This window comes from Patagioenas fasciata, chromosome 24 (assembly GCF_037038585.1).
Source record: "Patagioenas fasciata isolate bPatFas1 chromosome 24, bPatFas1.hap1, whole genome shotgun sequence".
In the NCBI taxonomy this organism is placed as follows: Eukaryota; Metazoa; Chordata; class Aves; order Columbiformes; family Columbidae; genus Patagioenas; species Patagioenas fasciata.
Window position 1 is genome coordinate 3,245,047 of NC_092543.1, and position 15,583 is coordinate 3,260,629.

General features: G+C 45.4%; 1 long non-coding RNA gene across 2 annotated transcripts; it reads right to left on the minus strand.

Moving 5' to 3' along the window:
* Positions 1–4,908: 4,908 nt before the first annotated feature.
* LOC139825554 (uncharacterized) lies at positions 4,909–13,698 on the minus strand. Of its 2 annotated transcripts, none has more exons than XR_011735660.1 (2): positions 12,762–13,698; positions 4,909–6,007 (listed from the first exon to the last, which is right to left on the minus strand). It is a non-coding gene; the product is annotated as an uncharacterized lncRNA (long non-coding RNA). The 2 variants fall into 2 exon arrangements; XR_011735661.1 differs by lacking the exon at positions 12,762–13,698 and adding an exon at positions 11,705–12,036.
* Positions 13,699–15,583: the final 1,885 nt, after the last annotated feature.

A 15,583-nucleotide genomic window follows, 5' to 3' on the forward strand; every position in this document is an offset into this window, starting at 1 on the left:
CCCCTGTTTCAGAAAAAGCAATGTTATGAATAACCCTTTTTATGTTCATACATCTTGTATAAATATCTGAAACATGTACAAAACCAAGGAGAGGAGGGGATTCCTTAAGGTGGTCCGGGGGAATATTACTCTGAGAAATAAAGGATGGCTTAGGAGAGTTAAAATTGTTTTATCCCATCATTTTTACTTCAGAAAAACTAAATATAATTAAACCTTTCCAAACCATTAGTTTGTGGAAGCATCTTCCTGAGGAACTCATGGGAGCATCGGTGTGTTCGTCCAACTGTCCTAAAAAACGCACTTCTATATTTCACTGCAAAATTCCCGACTGGCCAGGTCTAAAGTCTGAAATAAATTATGATCTTTTCATAGAGCTCAATGGACTTACGGGCAGGCCCCATGTGCTCACTATTTAAAGTAAATAAAGGGGCGAAATAAGGAGTAAAATATGTGAGACTGGCAGTGATTTTAAGAAAATCCCCCTAATTTTTAAGAGATCTGTTCAAGCCAACTTTTAAAGACAAAACAGTGCATGCATTGAATTTTCAGTTCAATTACATCATGTCACACTGATTTCATCTGGTTACCGCATGTTATTGGTGGGAATGTAACTTGATGCAGCTCAGTGCAGCTTGTGGCACACCGTGATTTATTACAACCGAAATGATAAAGCACCCAGGAATGTTCAGGCAATTGGATTACTCCATTGGCTGAATGCTCCGACATCCATTGCTAGAAAAGAGACGGCAGTTTGTGCAGTATTAGGTGGACTGACCCATTGTTACTGAAGGGGTGGAGAAATTCCCCTTATCACACAATCCCGCGTAACGTTACCTCTGTGTTTTATTCTGAAGTGGTTTGTGTAGAACTGGATGTGATCTGGAGGGTTTTATTCATCAAAGGTGGAACCAAGATCTCAACACACTTCTCTGAGTCTTTTTCTGAAGGAAAGAAATACTGACCAGCAGGATAAATCAAGTCTAAATATAATGTTTTTCTGCATTTTGAGGACACTCAGGACATGGGTTCTGGTTTTGCTACATTTTTCTAAGGATGGGGTGGTAACGATCATCACTGAGATGCAGAAATGGGACTAGAATTGCCCAGAACACACGCAGGTCTACGGATGCCGAGTTCTTGGTTCACACCATCCCTTCCTCTCCTAAACAATCAGCTGCATTCTCCAAGCTGGACCCACAGCTCCAGACAGACAGACGGGAAGTGGGAAAACTGTTCCTTTCTTTTGTTTTACAACTATTTTAAAACAGGCTACACGCCAAAACAAAAATAACCGCGCAACTGGAGTAATTCATGAATAGCATGGCACAACAACAGAAGGTTGGGCATTGCTGCGGTGGATTCTTTAATTCAGCCAAGGAGAGAAAGTGCTAAAATCAACACAAAGGGATCCCATTAGACCATTAGGAGATGAAAGACGGGTTCCAATCGGTTGAGTTTACTCAGCTGGATCTCTTTAGGAGCAACGAATGGTGAGGTGAGGCCTAATTTTCCATTTCTTGTGTTCCTAAACATGGGACAGGGTCTATGGGTGTGTGAAGGTGGCAAAGGAACCTGATGTGCACGCCTCGAGAGATGGTTATAACTGTTATGGCCCTTATATATCAAATGAATCCATCTCTTTGATGCACCAATCGGAGAAAGTCTTGTGACGGCTCCAAACAACAAACTCCTCATTTTACACAAAAGCACCAGTGACTTCTGGGAAATAGATTAAATCTAGTTCCAAACTTCCTCTTGATATGGATAAAAAGTGTCTGGGAGAACGGGCTCGACTAATCCCAGCAGGAAGACGACGTCCTGCCGATGAGCCCTTGGTTCAGTGCTTTACCATCCGATCTCCCTGCCTCTGTGTCAAAATCATTCCTGGTGCAATTCCGACAATAACATTAGACTCGGCTTAAGAAAGGATTTGTCCCATTGCACGTGTGGTTTTTGCATCAACCAAAGCCCAGCTCTCAGGAAGGAGACAAAAGGCTCTGGAGGTTGCAGATAGAAAAAGCCAAAACTCGGAAATAAACTCATAAAAAGGTATGTTCAAGTGCTCATTAAAAGCATCTTTACTTCTGCATCTCCTCCAGCAGAAAAAATATGTTTGGTTTATAGAGGAAGCAAAGATGCATCAACGATGCTGAAGATTTCAATAATTAATCGCTTAGAGATAGGACACCAGAAAGCCCATTACCTTTGTCTTCTGTTGTAGCAGCAAGCAGGGAAAAGCTGAAATCCATAAGAAAATGTATTCCAGCCCAGGCAATATAAAAAGCAGGGGCAGGTTCTGCCCAAGTCAAAAGCTCTGTGAACACCCCTCCCACTTATCCCCCCAATCACGGCTTCCAAACCATTCTGGGCTGGGCTACGTTGGAAACATTTACCTTAATGTGACCCCCCAGTTGCTCCATTGACTCCAGTAGAAGTGGAGTTAACGAAACACAAGGGATCCCAGCATCCAGTGTAAGTGAATGCATCATATGGCAAAAAACACGCTTTACTTTTCAGGTCTCACTTAACTAGGGTACGCAGGAATACCTAAGCTGAAAAATAAGGCGTATTTTTTGCCATATGAAGCATTCACAAGCTGGAGCTCAGATGCTAAACGGGCTGTAGATGGAGCCTATGGGTCCCCAAAATGTGCCTGGACTTCTGAGTGCAGAGAGCAAATCTCTTTTCCCCCAAGACTCATACTAAAGAGCAAGCGAATGGTTCCGTTTGTGTTGAAATTTGCCTAAAGTGACCCAATAAATGTAAGAAAGTAGCTTTGCTAGGATGTAAAATCCTTACGGGTGTAGAAAATATTCAGGCTGCCAAATGTAGCGCGGTCGGCTCCGACCATTCAAAACCGCTTTATGGAGGGAGGCGATGCTGGTTAGGAGTCAAAAAGCACTCAGAGCTCCCGAAGGAGCAGCTTTACCCCTCCACGGCTATATCACCCATAGTCGAGGTGTCTGCAAAAAGGCTCTAAAGGAAATGTTTTAAAACCAAGGGTGCATCAGGCAAGTGATAGCAGGTGCTGCGATTTACAGCTGTAGTGATGGGCTGGGTGTCAGTGAACTGAAATCCAATTAATTACCAGCTCAGCCATCTCGGGCAAAACGCTGGAGACAAACTTTTTAAACAGTGCTTCCAGTTAAATTGATTTTCAGAGGTGTTTGGTGTAGAATAACAGAACCCCAGGCTTCTGAAAAGCAAGCCCTCTGTATTGAAAGCCAGTCTCCCTTTCCCTGTTCCAGAATTTATATCTATATATCTATATATATCTATATACATATAATATTTTATTCTACTGGTTTTGATAGATTTTTGGATAGTTGGGTTGAAAATGAATAGTCTTACTCCATGTTATCAGCAAAAGGAAAGTGTGGAAAGGAGGACACGGTGGTTAAAAGCCTTTGGAAGACTCGATTCTCTGCCCGTGTGAATAAGGAGCAGGGACGTTTCCATACCCACCTCACAGAGGGACCTGCGGGAGTTAATTCAGGTCCCTGCAGAAAGCGCCTTGAGATGCACAAGCGGTAGATCCACTTGCTGCAGGAGTGAGGAATGACTGAGTAACAGGGTACGGTCACACGTGAACAAAACACACTCACCTATCGCTCTGTGTGTTTTAGAACGTTAAGCCCTGCGTTGTTTTCCAACAGATACATTCCAACCTGGAGAGGATCAAACACATCACAGAATCACAGAATCCCAGAATGTGAGGGGTTGAAGGGCCCTGGAAAGCTCATCCAGTGCAATCCCCCCATGGAGCAGGAACACCCAGCTGAGGTTCCACAGGAAGGGGTCCAGGCGGGTTTGAATGTCTGCAGAGAAGGAGACTCCACAACCTCCCTGGGCAGCCTGGGCCAGGCTCTGACACCCTCACTGGGAAGAAGTTTCTTCTCAAATTTAAGTAGAACCTCCTGTGTTCCAGTTTGCACCCATTGCCCCTTGTCCTGTCACTGGGTGTCACCCAGAAGAGCCTGGCTCCATCCTCCTGACACTGCCCCTTTCCATATTGATCCCCAGGAATGAGTCCCCCCTCAGTCTCCTCTTCTCCAGCTCCAGAGCCCCAGCTCCCTCAGCCTTTCCTCACACGGGAGATGCTCCACTCCCTCCAGCATCTTGGTGGCTGCGCTGGACTCTCCAGCAGTTCCCTGTATCTTTTGGGGTGTTGCAAGCAAATTAGGATATTGTTTAAAAAAAAAAAAAAAATTAAAAATAAAAGAGGGGGGATGAAAAAGAAGGAAAGTGGAGCAATTTTATTTGCCTTCACAACACCAGTTTGCGTGGCACAGCTGTAAGGAAAAGAACCATTTGGCTGCCTGAGGAATACGGGGACTTTTAGATTCCTATTGAATACTTTTGGCAATTGTACCAAAATGTCATGTGTTTCTGGGTTTTGATCACTATTTTTAACTCTTCTACTCAGATGTTCCAAAAGGAACTGAATGCTGACGTAAAGACACCGCTAATTCAAACCCAGGGTTTCCCTCTTGTTACGTTTCAGCATCTTCCAAAATCCACATTATACCCCAAAACTACACGGGGTATATCAGGTCATATGAAAAAGATCAAAGGTGAATAGGAACTATGCATAAGTTATACTGTTATTTCTGAATTACCTTTGTAACGTACGAGAATTACAGGTTTCATGAGGTTTTGGTGTATTTTGGCCTTCGACAGTGAGATCTGTTAAATCACCATCTTACCCTGACGCGTATCTGTGAAAATATGCTGAAAAAAAGATTTAAAGGCAAATTTTGATCAGGCTGTGTGTGAGGAGCCCCCCAACCCTCTTCCCACCATTGTCCCCCCATCCCAACCCCAAATAACCCAGTGCCGACCCCCGGGGAACTGGGGACACCCTGGGGGAAAGGGGGGAGCAAATGAGACAAACACACTGGAAGGAACTGATTTACAGATTCGCTATTTACTGGATTCCTTGTGAATAACCAAGTATACTCTTTGCAGGTTCAGACATGATACAAACACACATGCACAAGAAAACCAAAGCCCACTGATTATCTTTTTGTTCCTGGCCACTTTTTGTCCTTTCCGGAGGAGCTGGAATCCAGGTGAGACTCAGATTTTATCCAGAAATGAGTTCGTGCATTGAGAAGACTCTTCCTCAGCTACTCAATGTCTGATGTTTCACAGCATTTCTCGCATGATTCAGCTTAAAAAGTGGAGTTAGCAGTCAAGTGAGAAGTGTATCATGTTCTGTGACCATCAGACATGGCTTCCAGGGACCAGAAGCCACCAGTTCAGCTTCTTGGAGCAGCCAGAGGGAGCTGTTTGGAGACCCAGCTCATCCTCCTCTTTGCCACCAAAGGGCCGCCCCGTCTGTCCCGTCTTCCAAAGGCGTCCAACAAAACACAAAGAGCAGCAGGTTCTGGTCCAAATGTTGGTTGTTTGACATGAGGAGCAAGAAATCAGTCCTGCCACAGCTAATCTGCTCGTTTCTCCGGCACCCAAGGCATCCTTCAACAGTTGATGCTGGACACCACCCCTCACTCTAAGGACTGCATGAGAAGCACAAGGTAAAGCTTATTTTCACCCCTCCCCACTCCCTGCTCCTTAAAGGAAATGTAATTATAGCCAGCGTAGCATCAGCCCACTGTTAAAGTGCTGCTGGAGGTGTGCGACTCAACCCCAAATAAATGACTCTACAAGTGTCAGACATTTCAGTCCAGGAGATGGGAGATTCATTGACCACAGCGTGGGAAGAGCTGGTAATTAAAAACAATCGCAGCAGTCGCAGCCTTCCGCAGTCACTTTGACTACCGTGCAGATCACAGAATCGTCTTTCAGCATGAAAAAGAGATATTTTTTTAATTAGTTGCAACGCCCTCATGTATCAAACACAGTTGCCAGAACATTTCGCAAATGAGACAAAAAACAGAAGAGAAGAAAATGCATTACTTGCTCACAGAAGTAACATATTCTTTCATAATTACATCTGGGGGTACACGAGAGGGTCCCCGGGCGTATCAGTTACCTCATTCACAACCTGGAAAGTTCCACAGAGAAAGAATGCATACGATTAAGTACAGCAGCCCTGTAAACCAGGAGACATGAATTATTGCTTTGCTAATGATGCTTCCTTGGGCAACGCATTTTTTGGTGCCTTTTCCCCCTCATATTCCATTTACTTTCTAGAAATCTGCCTCCATCCCTTCTGAGCAGGTCAAAGTCTCTTTCCCTGTCCTAGGGCTATCGCTACCTGGTTTTAGGCTGAGCCTATAAGCTCTACCTTACATGCATAACAAGTAATTACAAACCATAGCATCTTACCCCACTTGTCTGGGCAGTCCATGGAGTCAATATTCATCATAACTGTAATACAGGAGTAAAGTCCGGTTCGGGGCCAGAGTAAAAGAACCAGCGCTGTATCTATGCCCCCTTCAATTATTTTAAGGGTGAGCTGCACGCTGACCTTTTACTCCAAACAGGAGATGTTTAAGTGAGTGGCAGAGTCAAATTTTCAGGCATTCCTTTGTTTGGCAGAGGAAAAAGTAACCTTGGATATATCGAATATAGAAGCAGTAAATTACAGTTTGTAAATGCATCACGTGAACATTTAGATCAAGGGAGTATCATGAGATATTCTGAACAATACAACGAGATATTCTTAGTAATATTTGATGCACCTCATTACTGAGAACATGCCTAACGGAGTTTTCCAGTAGCAAAGGTTAATGTCCATGTTCCCCTGTATAGGATCTGCAGGTTGCCAAGCTGGATTGCAGTCGTGAACATCTACAGCCACTGACTGCAGCTAAAAACCTCAGACACCTCGAGGAAAAAGTGTTTGCACAGTGTGATAGTTATAATCCTGCTATTGGAAACCTAAAACAACTCCACCGATGAGAATGGGGCTCTCCCAGTTTGTGCCACTGGCAAACGAGACGATGCTTTGGCCTTGAAATCAGAGCCCACGTTAAACCAGAGCTCCCAGACCCTGCCCTGCGCTTCTGGATTTCTAGAAAAGCTGAAAACAGGCAATCTAGGTCCCCAATTAACTCTATAAAAAGATCTTGGACTCCAGCACTCATTCACCAACTCCAGATCAAAATGAGTCAGCCTCATCGCAATCAACCCAAGAATGGCTCCGAGCTGATAATTTAATCCTTTTAATGGAGCACTTATAATAGATCTGGCTTTTCTGAAGCTATGATCTTTTTCTCTATTATTGACTAATATTGAAAATTCCGGTTCTACAGATTCACTTCCTCGCCTTATGCAGAAAATATGATCTGGAGAAACAGCCCAATTAAATGAGCAACTATTTGTAACCTTCCGTGTTATTGGATCAGGTGGCGAAACAGCAGCAACAGTGCAAAATAGGGGATCTTGGGGAAATGTAGCATATTATTAGATTTGATGAGATCCATTTTCTTGATGGCTTCTGAAAGATCTTTGTGCTAATCAGCTAAGAATACCATTGAATTATTTAATTATCTCTACTTTTGTGCACTAAAATATGTTGTCATATCACACACTCTATCTTGCTGTTGCTGTTCGTACTTAATGATGCCTTTATAGTTGGCGATTTCCTTTGTTCTCCCTCTCTAAGTGGTTTTTGGTGGTGCTGGAGAAGGGAGGAGCAGAGAGGGAAGGCAAAGGAAAAGAAATACCCATTTTAAAATCATTTTGTATATGTGGGAAGATCTTTGCACGTGTTTATCCCCAGTTCCCTGTGCAATAAGTGCAACGTGTTTCAACGCTGCAGCAGAGCCATGGACTTAGTGCTAATGCAACAGAGGAAGAGGAAAGAAACCATCGTCTCCAAACATTTTAAATCAGCAAGGAATGTTTTTTAGCAAGGAAGAGGTAAATTATGATAATTACTCTGACTGGTAGGGTCCTTAAGCATTACTAATTAGCATTTATTGCCCGGATTATTGAAACAATGTGTGTGTTCCCAAGAGTGAAGAAGAACTGGGATGCTCTTTCCTTCTGACTTGTGCCTTTTGTGAGCCCACGGTGGGAACTTCTTCACCTTACGGAAAAGTGAGCAAAATTAGGGCAGCACAAAAGGCAAGAGGCCACCAAAATATCCAAAATCATCTGACAACCGTTAGAAATGAAGATTAACGTGTAACTTGTACTCTGGGTAGGACAGTGTCTTCTATTATTATGCATAAATGTGCTATGAATAAGCATTTCATCACTTTAAAGTATTGAAGTAAGTCCAAAGGCTTCATTGCAGAGAAATTAAAGAGTTAACAAATTCAACAAAAAATAGGTCTATTGGTATATTGGAAAGAAAAGAGCAACAATGGCAAACTGCAAAATGCCTCGGACCTTTTTTACCTTTCAGTGCCACCAAACCTTTCAACTTGGGAAAGCAAGTTCCAGCTCAGCTACAACGAGGTCAGAGCCACAGAGCCCAATGCTACGGTTGCTGCTCACCTAAAACTCCTAAATGCTCCAGTTTTGCAAAATTAGCGTTATTTAAAACCAAATAATATTGCAAAAATATTCCTCGCTTTGTTTCTTTGCCTTTTTAATTATCTGCATGTCTTGCACAGAATACTTAGGAATGCGTTATATTCAACCTCATGATAGCATATTAGATATACTTCTAATTAAAACTAGTCCCAGTCTGGTATTCTTTCAGGATCTTCAGTATCAGTCTGACTTACTTATTCTATTTTTTAATTAAATTAGCAACCAACATTTGTTTTCTCTGCAATTTTCCTCTTAAGACAAAAAAATCATCTTTATGTCCACTGCTTCCTTTTATTCCAGTGAAAATGTACAAGCCCAGAGAGCGATGAAATTCTCATTGAAGGAACTACGTAGCACTAAGCCAAGAAAACCTTACAGCTTTATGTTTAAAGCACAAAATAAACCCAAAGCGCAATATCCCTCCTTTTGTCTGCAGAAGGTAGAAAACCGTTGCAGGAGCAGCTCTGGATTGATTACAAAGGAATTATTCCAACTGGATATTTATAACGCAATTAAGTTTCTATAACGCTGACATTTCTTCAGCTCACATGCTCCAATCTGGCTGAGAAACCCCCCTGAACCCGCACGCCCTGAATTATGGAGTTTGTCCTTGTGGGGTGGGCGGGGGGGGGGGAGAGAAAATACATTCTATTTCAGTCGCTATTCCCTCTTTTCTTTTTCTTTTTTCCCGCTAGAAAAGGAGGGTGGGGGGAGCCCAGTTTTTGCTCTTCCTCCTTATTTTAATCCCTTATTTTATTTTATTTTCATTTAATTTCATCTTTTCCCCGCGGCCGCGCTCCCCCCACCCCGGGCCCCGCACCCTCTAATTGATGCGTCTGGGCCAGTCTAGACTGGGAGTGATTGAACCCGCTCCCAATTATGCGCCGGTGCGGAGCGTTGCGGGGCGGGGAGCGGGTCCGGACCCCCCCTGGGACCCCCCTCGGGACCCCACCGGGCCCCCCCCGGCCATTGTTTTGCCGCAGCCCCGCGCAATTCCCGCCCCCCCGCTCCGCTCCGCACCGCGCAGCCGAGGCGGAGGCAGCGCGGAGACAATAGCGGGAGGAATTGGGGGCTCGGACACGGGGGCTCCCCCCCAAAAAACCCCCCCGAGGGTGCGGGGATATTGCGGAGCCCCCCCCGCAAACAAAAGCGCTCCCCCCTGCGCTTCTGTGCTGCGGAAACGGCGATGAAAACCAGCAAAACCCCCACTTTTGGGGCTCTAGCGTATCGTATTCTGATTTATAATGCAGAATAAATTCAACTCGGAATAAGTTTCTCGCTTTGAAATTAGAGAGCGATTGGAATAATGTACAAATTCAGCGGTAAAAGGCTTTGTTGGTATTTTTCTTTTCCATAGAGGTAAAAAAATGAAATTACAGTGTCGATAAAAAGAAGCTAAACAAATAGAAATAAAACAAGCAACCTTTTCCAGTTCAACAACTAATAAACCATCTACACTATTAAATAGCAAAGTGTCACACCAACAGTTAATTTTTGGTGCATTGTGTTCGAGTTTAAGCATTTGCATTCACGTATCAAACAGGAATTCGGTGCCATAACAAGGTACAGTAACTTCATTATAAATCGCCTTGCAGAACAGAGATAAGAAATACAGTTCCAACCAGAATTCACTTTACAGCAATATAAAAATCTCATCAAGAAAAAAACAGCAGCAGGAAGTATTTTTAACATTTTTGGTTTGTCATTTACACATAATTTTGCCTGGAAAAGCACTTTATGTTCTAGAAAAGGACTGAAACAAAACTTCAACATTCGCTCCGAGTTTCTTTTTAGCAGTTGGTACACGCAACCATTTTATTCTTCAGTTTATTTTCGACCTAACGATCCATAAGATCCAACACGTGGGTTTTTTCACCTTTTTTTTTTTTTTAATATATATATTGTTTTAATTTTTTGGGGGGGTTGTGTGTCCATAGAGCACATTTCGAAGATTAATCGTTGGGTTTGAAACTTGGAAGCATGAGGCATGCTGGGATTTCAGCTGAGGTCAAGCACCAATGTACCGAGCTGTTACTGTTACGCTCTCAGGGTACTTTGTGTTGCTCTCAAGAAGGGGGGGCGAGGAAAAATATATCAAAATAAGAAAGAAATAGAGCAAGCGATGCCGTACGCAGTGGCCTGCAGCAAGGCAAACCTCCCTTTCAATATAAAAACACAAGGGTGGGTATTAATATAGCTACCTATGTAAATATATATACATATCGAGGGTTTTATTTACCTACATACATATTCATACACACGTATCATCCATATGTGTATCTATACACACACCTCAATATATTTACATGCATCTGTATCGTGTCTATCTTATCTACACACACATATATAATAATCACTAGATGTGTACACACATACACCCCCGTATCTGTATCAGCTGTAGAATTATCTCTCGAATATACACACAGAAAAACATATGTCATGCAAACCCTGGTTTTAATTTGAGCCTGGATTTTTACAGTAAATGGCCACAACCACCGCCCTGCTATGAACCGATCAACCCTAAGGAGGAAAGATGCACTTTTTTTTCCCTTAAAAGGTTTACTAAACACTATCCTATGTGTGTGTATACGTCTATATATATACACACACGCACACGCGTACACATATATGTAGAGGATATATTTATAAAATAAAAGAAAGATGTCAAAGCACAACTCACAGCTCCCAAGAGCCTAACCCGTGGATTTAAAAGCTAAACATCACAAGTTAGGGTCTCAGGGATTGAGAGGGGCGCAACAAACTACTTCTTGCAAAAAAACCCACCAAACGGGGATCAAAAATAGAAAGGTAAAAAGGAGAAAGAGAAAAAGAATAGCAGGCAAGTTCAATTCATGGCTCGAGATTACAAAACAGGACACACAGGTGGAAAGAAAGAGCTTCTCTGTTGAGAGAATACATTCCATTTTTAATCGTTTATACAAAAATGACAAGGCACGGCAGGTTCCTTACAGCTCCCAACAAGGTCGCTTGCGCCAAACGCGTGAAAAAGTCTCCGCATTTAAATAACGAAGAGGAAGAAAGAAAGGGAAGCTCGGGGCAGTGACGGAATTATTTTCATTGTTTCAACGAAAAGGAATGCAGAAATAAGAGCAGGAATATGCAGGCTCTCCCTCCAGCCGCCTGGCACAAAGCGTGCAGCAGCATAAAGGCGCTGCCTCCCCGCCCCCTCCGCGGCCGGCGGGGATGGAGAAAAAACCCCCGAGTTGCGAGAAAAATCAGGTAAGAAACTCACCATTTGGAAGCGGGGGAGGCTCCGATCTTCAGCGCCAAGAGCAGGGGGGAAAAGCCCGGCGGTGGGGAGGGGGGAGGCGGGCGGGACCCCCGGGCGGGTTCGGGGCTGGGGAAGGGGAAGGGGTTGGGGAAGGGGCAGAGCCCGGACCAGGTTGGGTGCCCGGCGGGTTTTGACACCCGAGCGAGCGCGGGTGAGCGAGCGAAGTGCGAGCGTGTGTGCGGTTGTGCGCAAAACGGGGGAGGGAGGCGAGAGGGTGGGTGTGTGCAGCTGGGCAAGCCGCTTGCATTTTTAAAACATCTCTCTCTCTCTTTTTTTTTTTTTTTTTTTAAGGGAATATATCAAGGAAAAGAAAAGGGGGGAAAAAGAAACCAAATTCCTCCGCAGCTCCTTGCCGCCCTCCTCCCTCCGCGCTCCCACCGTTGTTGTTGTTGTTATTATTATTATTATTATTATTATTAAGGGGGGTCTGCAAGCTGCGGCCCGCTCCCAACTCCTGCATCAGCTGGGGGCGGCTGATGCCAGAGCGAACCCCAGACTGTCAGCGGGGAGGAGGCACCGACCACCCTCCCCTGCCGGGCTTGCAAAGGAAAAAACCTGGAGAAAAACCCGCTTCCCCGGGAGAGGAGGGTCCCCGAGCACCGCACACGCACACACACACACACACACACACAAAAGGGACTCCATCCTGCACCGACTCCTCCACAAGCACCTTGTGCAACCCCAGCCAATGGAAATTTACGCCGGCCATAACCGAGAGCAGCATTTCGTCCCCAGCCTGCCACCTCCTTCTCCTCTCTTCTCCCTTCCCTCCCTCTTCCTCCCCCCCCCCCCCCCCCCCGCTTCTCCCCCCAAATAAATAATATGGATCTGCGCCCTTCACCCAGCTCTGGAACCGCTTTAGGCCCAGCGGGAGAAGCCGGAACGTACCCGAGGGTTTAAAAACGCTCCTCGCCCAAAGCAGATCCCCCCCGGCCCCGCTCCCGCCGCCGCACAGGGGGGGCAGCGGTAACAGGCACCATTACGGAATCATCATCATTCACTCCGTTCCTTTTCTCACCTCAGCAGTCTGAGCCCATTCACCAAAGTCCTTCCTCGTCCAGGATCTCAAATATTATTTTTTTTCTCTTTTTTTTTTTCTGTTTTTTTTTTTCCTCCTTCTGGATCAGCCAGTCCCGACATCATTAAACCATAGTCCTCCTCTTCCTCCTCCTTCCTTCTCCCCCTCTCTGTCTCCCCCTTCTCTCTATTTTTTTATTTCCAAAAGGGGGAGTGGGGGGGTAGCTGGGGGTTGGAGTAGACATAGCTGCATGAAGTGGCTGCCTTTTAGAAAGCACATTTAATCTTTCCTCGCTCCCCTAGGCTTCGATGAAGTAGAAGGGAAAGGAGAGGGGGAAAGAAAAAATACAGGCAAGGGAGGCTGTTGAGGGACAGCAAGCATCAGGCTCAAATCAACGACCAGATGAAAATGTACTAGACCACACTGCCCCCTCTCTTCCTCTCGCTCCGTCTCCGTCTCTCTCACACACTCTCACTCCTGGAAAGCTTCAGTGTCTGGTTACAGACTCTTTTGGATCCTTCCCCCCCCTCCCCACCCTCGCCCTTTGCCAACTATCCTAGAGATTCCTTGCATGCCTACTTAAATCTTTAACAGAATAAGGACTCGGCTCCCCCCGCCGCCGCCAGCCTCGCACACACACATACACACACACACACACACACACCAGCCCCACTCACCCCTCCCCAATAATCCCTTAAGCTCCCGGGAAAAACCCGTCGCCGCATCCCCGGCTCGGTCGCCGCATCCCCGGCTCGGTCGCCGCATCCCCGCCGCACCGGCCCCGGGACCCACCCGGGTACCCCCTCCCTCCCTATCGGGGTTCAGGGGGCTGCGAGGGAAGGATTTGGGGATGGGGGGGAGTGGGGGAGCTTCAGCCCTTTCGCTTAGCATCCCCCTGGCTGGATCTGCATTTTAAAACAATAAAATCCAGCGCTGCTATGTCGGTTTCCCCCCCGCTGCCCCCCTCCGCCACACTGCAGCCGCCCGTGGAAATCGCACGCCCCACGTCTGCATTGAGGTGACTTTAGAGCTCACAGTCTCCTCTCCTCGCCCCCCCCACTCTGCTCAATGGCAGCAGTGCTGCCTCTCACACCAGACTATATTTGCAATATGTGCTAATTTACCAGCTATATGCCCTTGGATTTTAAAATGAACTCATCAGTCAATGTTTCTAGGAGCGATGCTCGCTCTCCCTCACGCACACCCTCCACTGCAGACATGTTACTCATTCTCCAAGCATTTCCTCTCCGAATGTCCGTCAGACGCATATACACTTCATTGATCAAACCAAATCCCTTGATAACAATAAATAATAATACAGACAGTTACCAACAGCGGGGAGCAGAGCCGGGAGAGGGGGGGGGAGAGACAAAGATGACGACTAAATCTGCATTGTGCTTTATGAGGCTGATGCCTCCGTTTTCCAGCGATGTGCTGCACAATGCGGAGCACAGGTATGTGACAGAGCTCACACCCCCCCACCGGGGCCTTACCTGACACCCCACATTCCCCCGAGCAATGGGGCTGGGATGGGGGGGCTCTTAATGCCCAATACCTGCCCCTGCACAGGCTTCGAAGGGCACAGAAGGTGTTATAAAGGAGACGAAGAACCTAACGCAAAATACAGAAATAATTAAAGGTGGCAGCTTCTTTGTTACGCTGTCAATGCACAGGTGCTTCGGACTTAAAGGTATTGGGGTATCCAGAGTGGGATTTTCAGAAACACCTCCTTTTCTCCCCCTGAAATCCAGTTCCTTTGTACTGAAGACAGAGAGCACCTACGCGAGAAAGCAGGTTAGGCAGACGGCCTGTTCAATATCCCCCTGTTACACACGCTGGGTATTTCAAGGGGTTTATTTCCTAGTTTTCTGGAGCTAAAACGGGGGGAGGCAGGAGAAGCTGCCTCTTGGGATTTTGGCCGGTTAGACATCTTGTGTGGGTCTGGCAAAGAAAAAGTGACGGCAGCGTAAGTGTTCGGGAAGTTGGGGAGGGTGGGGCTATCTAGAAATCTTTGACTCACTGGGGTAACTCCCTGAACACAGGAATTAAATTATTACCCAAAGCGAGCTGCGTTTTGTGAGCAGCAGCCTTAGGATGGAATTCTGTGTTTGGAGCAACTAAAATAAACGTGCGGGAAGAAATAGATAATACATAATTAAATTATTGGGTGCAATGCAGAAGTCCCTGGGTGACAGAAGAGGTGGGATTACGCAGTGAAATCAGTCCGGGAATCCAGGGATACAAATTTTCTTATTTATACCGGCATAATCCTGATTGACATCAGCCTAGATAGGGGAAGAATCAAACCCTGTGTACCCAAGGATCTAATCTTTGGGAAAAATAGACTGGATTAGACAGACACTGTATCTGCCAACCCTTTTCTCACTCTCCATACAGAAGTGTGCAAGGTTTTGCCATCACACACAATTTACAGCCGTTGTCTTTGTCGCATTCTGTTATCTTCCCAAAAAAATATAGTTCGATTTGGGGGGTTTTTTTGCAAAGTTTTGTTGCAAACATGTAATTTCTTTATACAATTTAACCAAGTCTTTGGAGGATACTTATTTCAAGCAGTTAACACCTGACCCCAATTTTTGTGGGTAATTAGTGAGCTAGATAACCACACAAAGTGGGTAATTATTTAGTACCCAAGGGTACTGTACAAGAGGGTAGAGGCTGGCAATGTTAACAAAAGCACATCTCCAATTATTGTAGCTATACTGGTGGTGTTTTAAGAACAGTTACTCCATCTAATGATCCATGATAAGTCAGTAAACTATTTTGCTTCCCTTAGCGTAGATGTGTGGTCTAACCAAGGGCGA